Source organism: Hippichthys cyanospilos, chromosome 4, assembly GCF_059441005.1.
Source record: "Hippichthys cyanospilos isolate Australia breed blue-spotted pipefish chromosome 4, RoL_Hcya_1.0, whole genome shotgun sequence".
Classification (NCBI taxonomy): Eukaryota; Metazoa; Chordata; class Actinopteri; order Syngnathiformes; family Syngnathidae; genus Hippichthys; species Hippichthys cyanospilos.
The window spans coordinates 842,576-853,016 of NC_142372.1; positions in this window are offsets into that span (position 1 = coordinate 842,576).

The window sequence follows — 10,441 nt, forward strand, 5'->3', positions numbered from 1 at the left end:
TTTTTTTTTTTTTGGGGGGGGGGGGGGGTGGGGGGTGTATGCTGGTATGATGAATGATTGAAAGCTCACTTTGGATCATAAAAATGAAAACAGGTAATATCATGAGGCCCGACCTCATGATAAATACAACATGATACGGTGGAACATTTCGACAGTCATGTAAAAATAAATTGAGTGTCAAAATGTCAAAAATTTGTTCTCAATATTATTCCAGTTACAGCTGGGCAGTACGGACTTCTTTTTTTTTACTTAAAGCAATCATAGTCATAATTAATTGTTTTGATTTCTTAGTGGGAATTAAAGAAGTGGCTTTTATAAAAATTGTCAAAGAAATCGAAAAAAATGCCATTAAATCACAAACACCATTGCATGACAAGCCAAACCCCCAAATGCCCTTTTTTTATGTAATAATTTAAAAAAACATCCTGACCTATTATTTATTCAAAAGAGGAGTGAACTATTTTGGTTCAACTTAGTTCTCGTACTTCATGTCGACGTTTCATTTTGCGCATGCTAGAGGGCAGCAAAGGACAAGCAACCAAAGACCCCTATTTCGTTACCTGCAGTGAGCGTGACTAAATATTCGCATTTACGTTATATAATTATAAAAACATCTCGTGGAAAATCATTTTGTTAAAACGTCTAATTTTTCTTAATAAGCCCAACTTATAAGAATGATTTATTTTGCAATGTGAAAAGAATATTTATCTATATTAGTGTCTCATTAAATCAATATTTGATATTTATATTGTGTATATATATATATATATATATATATATATATATATATATATATATATATATATATATTTTTTTTTTTTTTTTTAAGTGCACGGTTACAAGTTTGAGCTCAACAAAGGTTGACGCGTGGCGGATGGCGTTTGACCTTGTAACCTCTGCGTCGTAAATCAGTCGTGATAATAAACCTTCAATAAAGGCCGCTGCGTTTGTGGCGGTATTGATGGATGATGGTGCTACACGGACGTCAAGTCCTCTTCATTGTATTCTGGGTTTAATGGATTCCCAAAGCATCGCTGACAGGCAGGAAGCGCGCACCCCCCCCCGAATTCAAAGGCAAGGGCGGTTGGGGGCTTGCCATCCTCATTTGTTAGAACTGTTCCTGAACCCTTGTGCGTTTGTTTTTTTTGTCCAATCCTTTGATCTTTACATCTTAAATCAGAACGCTTGGTAAGAAGACTCTAGGGAGCTGAAATTTCACCCAGATGGTGACAACATGCCAAAGTGCAACTCCGCATGACCATTTTGTTATCCCTTGGCTAAAATACTGCAAGTAAGATGTGGAAGAAAGTACAGTTCCCCAATTATAAAACAAACTTTTTCCCCAAAAAAGGAAGGCCAAAAATATGGGTGTGTCTTATAAACGGTAGCTTAAAAGATACTTTTTTTTTCTTCTTCTGTTATTTATGGCAAAAAGAACTTGAGCCACGTCGAGAGGAAAGAGAAAAACAACTGCTTGGAGCGCCATGATCGTTACACAGGCGAGGCATTCACTGACCGCTCACAATGTGGGAAATCTGAAAAGCAATTAACGGGCAACATGAGCACAAGAAAATACGAAGAATTTTAGGAAGATAAGATTTCGCGTTTTGCTTTAGTTTTCACAATGTATTTCCAAACTGTTCTATATGGTAACAAAGTAAATAGCAGAATATGACCCTAAAATTAAGGGTGCATCTCATACACAGGTGCGTCTTATATTGGGTGAATTACGGTAAACAAATTACAAGTGTTGAAAGGTTACGACCCTGACACCATTCAATCGCTGGACTGGTATTTTTACAGAAGGGAAACGTACAGCAGGGCAAACAATAGTCTGGCTTGATTTCCCTGGGGTGCAAATTATTTTTTATGAGAAGTTTTGCAGGGTGAGAGCGGCATGCAAAGTGGGAAACGGGGCACCTCGCATGGTGGAAACTACGTGATTTGTCAGCAAAAAAAAAACAAAAAAAAACAGCCCCCAACATTGGCCTATCGCGCCCAGAACATTGAGTACTTGTTTTATTCTGTTTTCATTTCAAATTGATGATTGAGGGCATCTTGGCATTCGATTTTCACAATTCTGATATATTTTTTTCATTAAACTGACTCTTATCAAGTATTTACTGTAGCGCATTTGGTCTCTCCTGAAGATTTAAGAGCCTCCCTTTGACCTTTTGACCCCGGCGGCCCGCTAATGGTGTGTCGAGAGCCACTTTGACCATCAGACTAAACAAAGAGATTCCGCTGTGAATCGGGGAGGTCAGCGCACGCTGGATCCATAACCCGAATCGTTTTTTGGAGGTGGGACGTCTGCGTCAACTCATGGGCGTCTTGAGCTTTGTCACCTTTGGAACGCGGCGGCCATGTTTTCACTCAAAGGTAGACGGCAGCCCGGGTGGTGGGAACCTCAAAAGGTCAACCTCAATTACTTTAGCCAACGTTTAAAGCGAGCGACTAGCGTGAGAAGCTAATGTAGCGAGCTACGTCTTCACTCACAAAGCAGGTAAAAGTCCAGTCAAAGTTGTTTACAAAAAAAGTCACTCAACGCACCTTCCTGTCAAACGCAACAAACAGGTCAAACGTCAAATCCAAGAGCCTCGTTTACAAGAAGCTGCCTGACACAACTGTTAGCGGCTAGCGCCACAGCGATGTGAAAAATCTATTCACAAACCGCCTCAGATACTTACCAGCAGTCACAAAAGAAAAGTAGTTTGCTCTCAACGAGCTGCCAGTAGATGCTATCAAGCTAACGGCAAAAAAACTCAATGAGAACGTAGCAGCTCACACAAAAGTCAAACAATTTTGCTCGGTTAACAACGCAGCAGAAACGGGCTAAAAAACGTCAAACGCTGTGACAAATAGTCAGCGGCTAGCTCAGGAAGCTAACATCCTCACTCGTAAATATCTGGTCTCAATCAGTAACAGTCTTTTGTTCAAAAAACACTCTTCTATACAGCAAGGCCAGAGTCCAATCAAGTGAAAAACAATCGAACAAAAAAGCACGACAACAAGCAACCGTAGCTAACCGGTTGCTAGCCCAAGTAACAAACATATACATCTACAGCTTCACTGCATTCAGATCATCCTTTGGCATATGTTTGCAAAGGTTTCGCCGTCCACATTGAAAATCTCAAGCGTTTACTGGTCCCCGGTGATAAAAAAAAGTTGGGGAACCCTGAAGTCAACGGCATTGGTAAAAAAAAAAAAAAAAAAAGACAGGGAGTTGCAACCCATCGCAATATGGAACGAACTTGTTCACGAGTGATTTCACATAGCAACTAACAAGTGGCAACGAATTAGCTTAACGTTGCAGGTACATCTTTAACGCTCCTAGCAGATCCAAATCTTTGAGAAGACATTTTACAACATTTGTACTTTAGGGGACCAAAAATTCTGTTCGGCGAGGTCTGAGTCATTAGCTTGTTAGTTTTGAAAGTTTGACTTGTCAACTGAATTAAAAACGGCTTAACAGCGGCTGGGAGGGATTAGCAAGTCAAATCCGCAAATCCTGGTCCGATGAGGTAAAAATTAACTTGCGGCGACAAAAAAAATAAATAAAAAGGTCATGGATCAGCAGAGCAAGCAACGGGGAGCGCTTACACGCTAAATTGGCTTCCACACATCTGCCGACTTGTTACTTTCGCAGATTAGAAATGTTAAGTAATGACGCACAAATGCTTTGTTACTCAGCAAACATTGCTTTCTGTACTTTATTTTTCACATGACTTGTTAAAAGTTCAAAACAGGCATTGGATATAATAGCAAAAAATGTGAAACTCGATTCTGGGTATGTAGGGGAATTATTAGAAAAACTCGCAGAGACGAACGAATGGACAGATAGCTAAAAGGGAAATAGCGAGATATAGTATAAAGCTAGGTAGCTGCTTTTAAGAAAGCTAGCTAGTTACAGTAGCTGACTAAATAGGCTGAAAGACAAAGATAGACGGATAAGCAAGATGGGTAAATACTTGGCTAGATAAAGCACTACAAGGCGCACCTTCAATGAATGGCCTATTTTGACAACGCTTTCAAGTATAAGGCGCGCCGCATTATAAGGCGCATAGAATAGAAGTTGCAGTAGTGGCTGGGCTTGCAACTTGCATCCACTAGATGGGGCTGCACTAAAGGGAATCAAAGCAAAACAATCATACAACTCAGTCAATCTCCAATCAGAAATAAAGAATGAAGATGATTTAGTATTAAGTATTATCGGAATAATTTGGGGAAAAAAAATACCTTGATTACGCTAAAAGGTTGTTTAGGTCAATGACAAGAAAAATCAATCATCATCATATATGTATATATATATATATATATATATATATATATATATATATATATATATATATATATATATATATATATATATATATATATATATATATATATATATGAAGTGATTGTAGAAGTCTACTGACGCGAGCTTGTAGACCGCCGCACAACAGCTGCTCCGGTCCACAGAGAAGGGGATTCCATCCACGTGTTTGGTTGCCGAGGCGATAAGCGATGGAAATCCGCAAAAGGGTCGCAGCAGATATTCGGGGCTCGCAGGGCCACGCCCGGCCAAAGTATTCGGGCTGCAGCTGACGACCAGTGACGCGGGGAATGGAATGAACGGAAAGATTGGACGCCCACTCAAGACGGATGAAATACATCAGGAAAATAGATGAACTAGATCTTTGCTCATCAAATTACCGCAATTGCCAAACGTGATGCACAAGTTTTAATATATGTATCAGTCATTACTTTTCATTATTTTTTTTTTATTTTTAGTCAACATGTTTTGCCATGTGTTTATTTTGTCTTTTAATGTTTTGAATACTATAATACAATATTGTCTGATATTTTTATGTTCTCATAATTCGGTCAACTTGTAAAGAACATTCTAGTCAACCAAGTTAGATAGCTAGCTAAATAGCTAGAGTTGATAGTTAGTTAAAGATGGCTAGCTAGATAGTGACAGTAGATGGCTAGCTAAACTAGATGGCCAGATAAACACCTTGGTCGCTTGCTAGCTTGGTATCTCTGGCTATCAAGCTACGTATCTCTAGCGAGCAACAGTAGATAGCCAGCTAGGTATTCGCAAGATATCTCTAGGTACATAGAGTTACCTAGCTAGCGAGCTAGAGATGCGTAACTCCCTAGTTAGACAGCTAGCTGGGTAACTCTAGGTACCGAGAGATAGCACGGCTATCTTGCTAATACCTAGCTGCTAATACCTACTGTCGCTCGCTAGAGATACGTAGCTACCTAGTTAAGATAGCTACCTAGCTTGATAACCAGAGATACCTAGCTAGCTAGCGACCGAGGTGTTTATCTTAAATTACATCAAATAGTAGAGCCCAAAAATCAAAGTAAATGTGGTGAAGCGACATTTAGACCCCCCTCCCCCCAAAATAACAGGTCTCCAACAGGAATGAATACAATTGAAGCCCACGGTCTAGCTGAGCCTGTTCAGTGAGCACAAAGTTCCACACGCCCCATAATGCTTTGCTTCACAAATCAAGATCTGTGCTTGACGTGACCTTTCCACCTCGTCCGGGAATAAATGGCAAACACATGTTAGCGTTAGGAAAGGCGCTGCTGATGATGCGGATGGCCGTGACAGGTCTGAAGGAGACGCTCCAAACATGTCGGCCGCACCCGTCCGCGGTCCCGCGGGGAAGACGTCCGCCTCAATTTCAAATCCGTTCCTCTCAATATGCTCTCGCGCTCGCTCCTCTTTTCAAAAGCTTTTACACTTCTGTCTGACTTTGCTATCGTTTCAGTGATTTCGGAAAAATAGCACGGCGCACGTTGAAAACATCGACTGCAAGAATCCAAAACGCTTTGTGCATTGATTGCGCTGCTCCTTCTAATATGCGCGCCTTATACAAATGCATAAGGTTGAAAAAAAAAATGAACAAAAATGTCAATCAGTATATGGAATTAATCATTTTTATATTATAGAATTAAATGTCAAAATAAAATCATTAATGATTAAATAATTATATGATTAATATCTCTGACAGTAAAATGACGTAAATTCAATTATTGCTTTGGTCCTTAACATGACAGAAAAAGGAGAAGAAATGTTTTTTTTTTTTCCAAAGTAAAAGCAAATATTTTCAAAGTTTGTGGATTTGGACAATTTCAAGGAGTTGTGGTTGATTTTGGAATTACCGGCGAAAGGGAAAAATGTGTTTGACGGCAGTCGAATGTTGGCAGCGTTTTTGTCACTCACGTCCTCTCTCCACTTCCTACTTCCCGTCCGACCCAAGTGAAGCGCCTCTGGTCGTGCTTCGGAAGGAACCCGTTTTGTTTATTTTCATCAGGAAACGTCTCATCGTTTGTGTCATTTTGCAACATGCGAGCGCGAAGCTTCAGTCGGTCAGGACACGTTTTGTATCATCATTACTTTGATATCAAACTTGAAAACAACAACTTCAAAAGTATTATTTTTCATTTATGGTATAGCAATACTTATTTTATGATTACTGTCCAAAATAAAAAGGACAACGTCACTATTAATCTTAAACGATTAACATCGTTATTCATCGTGAAACATTTCACGTTTTGCATTTATTGCAAAATTCAGCTCATTTATATCAAAAACTATCACCCGGTTAAGGCAATGCGTCGCGAGGGTTAAGGTTAGGGACTAGGAGATGCACGGTGTCCATGGGATGTCCCCACTTTGATAGAAAACCCTGGTGTGCGTGTGTCCGTGAGTGTTTGCGTGGGAGCAAAAGAGACGGGCGGGACAAGTAGGAGGACGCATTGACTGATTGCCAACGTTGTCTGCTCACGGGGGGGGGGGGGTCCATCCCTCAACGCCCTCCCTGGCCCCGCCCCCTCCCGCTTCCAGAGCCCTCCGCAATCGCGACGGCAACCGATGAAACATCTAATCTTCAAGCCGCTTTTTTTCTTGCATTCCCTCCCGGGTGGCCGACAGTCGCTCCGCTTTCGAACCTCCTGAAACTCAAACATAACCCAATTCGCTAATGCAAAACCCGATGGGTCAATTTGAATCCTTTTTCTCATTTTATTCCAAACAACCCCAAATTGTCTTACCACGTCAATCCAAATCGGCTTATTTTTGACCCGACCGCGTGTAGAGTGTCAAAATGCCTCACAGTTGCCATCTAGAGGAGTTGAAAAACATCTCAAGTGCTTTATGAAGCTTCGTTTGTCCTTCGCATCATCAAAATCCTCTTTAACTGTTTTTTTCAAATTTTGGAGGTGCAGCTAATAAGCTAATCACCAAGTTATTTATGAATATTGATTTTCTTTCAACCATTCAAATTGTTCAGTGGCATCTGTTCTATCCATACATATGCAGGTTTGATTTATGGTTTTTGTCATCTGACACATTAGAGTTTTGATTAAGAAAATAACTCCTATTTTGGGGGGGTAATTGCAGTTATAGTGAAAAACTAACCAGAGCATTCTTTTCCAATTTTTGTAAATGCATATTGTGGGGGGCGGAGCTTTATTCCATGCAGCCGTGACCCAATGGATGGAATGCTAATGACTTCCCACGCATACTAGCTACAATGTACACATATCGGTGTGTGTGTGTGTGTGTGTGTGTGTGTGTGTGTGTGTGTGTGTGTGTGTGCGTGCGTGCGCAGGAAGCCCAGCGGTCAGTCCATTAGCCTGATGGAGTTTGTATTAAATTAGAAAGTCTCTCTGTCTTTCTGTGCTCCCCCCCAATCACATTAGTGGCCTTATCTCATTTACTGAGGCTGTACAGGCAAGGGAGGGGCGGGGGGCGTGGAGGGACGCGGGGGGGGTTATGAAGCCTATTGAAGGAAGGACGAGACCTCATAAATATAGAGGTTAATTGATAGGAATCCACTGCGCGTGTGTTTTCAGCCCTGGCTATGTTGATTTCGCCCGTACGCTATTTCAAATTCATAGCAACAGGAAATGACACCTCAATACATTGATGCATTTAAGTCCATTTTGAATTAATGACTTAAACATTTCATTTATCACTTAATTAATTTATTTAATTCACAAAACGTTGAATTCATTAACGACATTTTATTATTGAATGAGACGTTTATTCAGTTCGGCACTTCCCTCCATGATGGTCATCCCTCACTTGCGTGACGGCTCCAAGGTCAAAGGTCAACACCACGACGGCCGGCGACGAAGGATGGCAAGGCCCCCGCGGAGGTGATTCATTCGCAAAAGCAAATGCGAATCACGCGCCTCACGTTTCTTCGCAAGCGCGCCGCAGAAACAATGAGCGCGCGCGCAAACACACACGCGTTCAGGTTTTTGGCAAACAGGGCCTGCGTTTCCTCTGGTTTGGTTCCGGGCTTTTACGGGCAAGGTGAGGACGCAAGCGCCGAAACGGGCCGGTGACATGGCGGGAAGTGCGCAAACTCAAAAGGGTGGGAGAGCGAGGTGTGACATCATGTCCTTCCAGCGCCTTCCAAACGTGCATGTGTGTGTTTGCAGACTACCGTAACGTCACAAAAGAGACGCCCTGCGACTTGACATGACCAGAAATTCTGCGAAAATAACCGGAAATATTGTGCGGGGTTCAAACGGATCCTTTGGCTAGCGGCAAAAATGTTGCCTTTGCCCTCTAACTTCCCATTCTATGGGGAGGCGTCAGTCAGCGAAGGCATCGTCCAGTCAGGTCTCACGTTCGTCATCGCGGCTGCACGCCACCAATAGACAAAGAGCAGACAAAGCGCCGGATAAATAATAGCCTGCAAATCTCCTCGCACGCGCGCGCGCGCGCGTGTCTGCATTCCGCAGAGGAAGACGCGCCGGTAAAGCCCCGGAGACAAACACGTTCCAAGTCCCGCGACGGCCCCAAATGACCCCCGGCGACCCCTCCGGTATCTCCAATCTGCTCCGTGTATTTTTTTTTCTTTTTAATTAAAAAAAAAAAAATCAAATTCAAAAATGTTGCCTAGCGGTTTAATGGATTGAAAAAGTTCAACTTGCATCATTCATAAAATAAGGTCAAAACTATTACTTTAAATTCTATTATTATATAACCAAGTGTAGAAAAGTGGACAAAGATATTATAAAAAAAAAAATCAACAAAATGTTGGGTATAAATCACCATAAAAAATATAGTATAAAAATAAAAAAATATTGAATAACATTCAAAAAGTTCATCCAGGGGTTTAATGGATTGGAAAAGTTTAACTTGCATCATTCATAAAACAAGGTCAAAACAATTTCTTTTAAAAAGAAAGTAAACAATATGGTTTAAAAAAAAAAACATTTACTACATTCAAAAGCAAAAGTGAAATGTAAAAATTAAAACTGTAAAAAGATGCACTAAAAACAAGTTAAAGGAAAATAACAAATCAAGATAATTACATTTAAAATTTAAGTTAAATATTTATATTTGAAGAAAATGAAGGGAAAAAACATTCAAACAAAGACTAAAAAATTCTTTTGGCACAGCTATTTTGAAAAATCTCCCGTAAACAAATGCAAATTGTGATCCAAATTTTGTCATTTAAGTGAAATAAAATGATGGACCTGATTTGGGTTTGTTGACACACACACACACACACACACACACACACACACACACACACACACACGTGCGTAGACCCAAATTTCGTTGAGTGCATTCCGTAATTTTACGAGCCATCTTAGCATTTAGTGTTTTTGTTGTTTGTTGTTATTGTGTTGATGATAGGTTGCAGCAACAGACACTACGCGCACAAGTGGAATGTCTTGTAAATATTTGTTTTCTTTTTTTTTTATGAGACACAGGTGGACAAGTCTTAATGAAAGCCAGCCGCTTTTCAAAAGCCTCATCTTGACTCTAAATGATCCAAAAAAAAAAACATTTCCATGACTTGAGGAGCGAATGATGCTGACACAGACATCCCAAACTTCCAATTGATGTTTTTTTGGTTTTGTTTTTTACATTTTCTGAACTATACCGTTAAAATAGCGAGACAAAAATGCAGTTACATGTTTTTGTTTTTTCTCTTCTAATTTCCCATATCATTTGGTATCCTATATTAACATTAAATTAGAATACATTTTCGCCAGATTTTGACCCTGGTCGAGGTTCCTTTCATTTCCATCAGTTCCTTCGGGAAAGAGTCCTGCAGCAGATGGTGTGCGCGTGTGCACGTGTGCGTGCGTGTGCTTGTACCGCTGCGCCCGCGCTCGCTATCGAGCGACTCGTTTGACTTTCAGTGTTTGCGAGTTAATGATTGACTCCCCTTTGTAAGTTTGGCCTCTCATTCTATTGCCAAGGCCAAGGTTTCACCGCCGGTGACGACGAACTGACTCGGATGAGGTTCTGGCCCGAAAGATGACAAGCGGAAGTGAGCAGTTAGCGCGCTTGCGCCACAAACGAACGCTACACTTGCGTTTGCATTAGCATGAGCGTTTGGCTTTCGTTCTAGGAGAGAACCCGGGCGGGCTCTGGGTGAACGCGCAAACTCCACACAGGAAGGCCGGA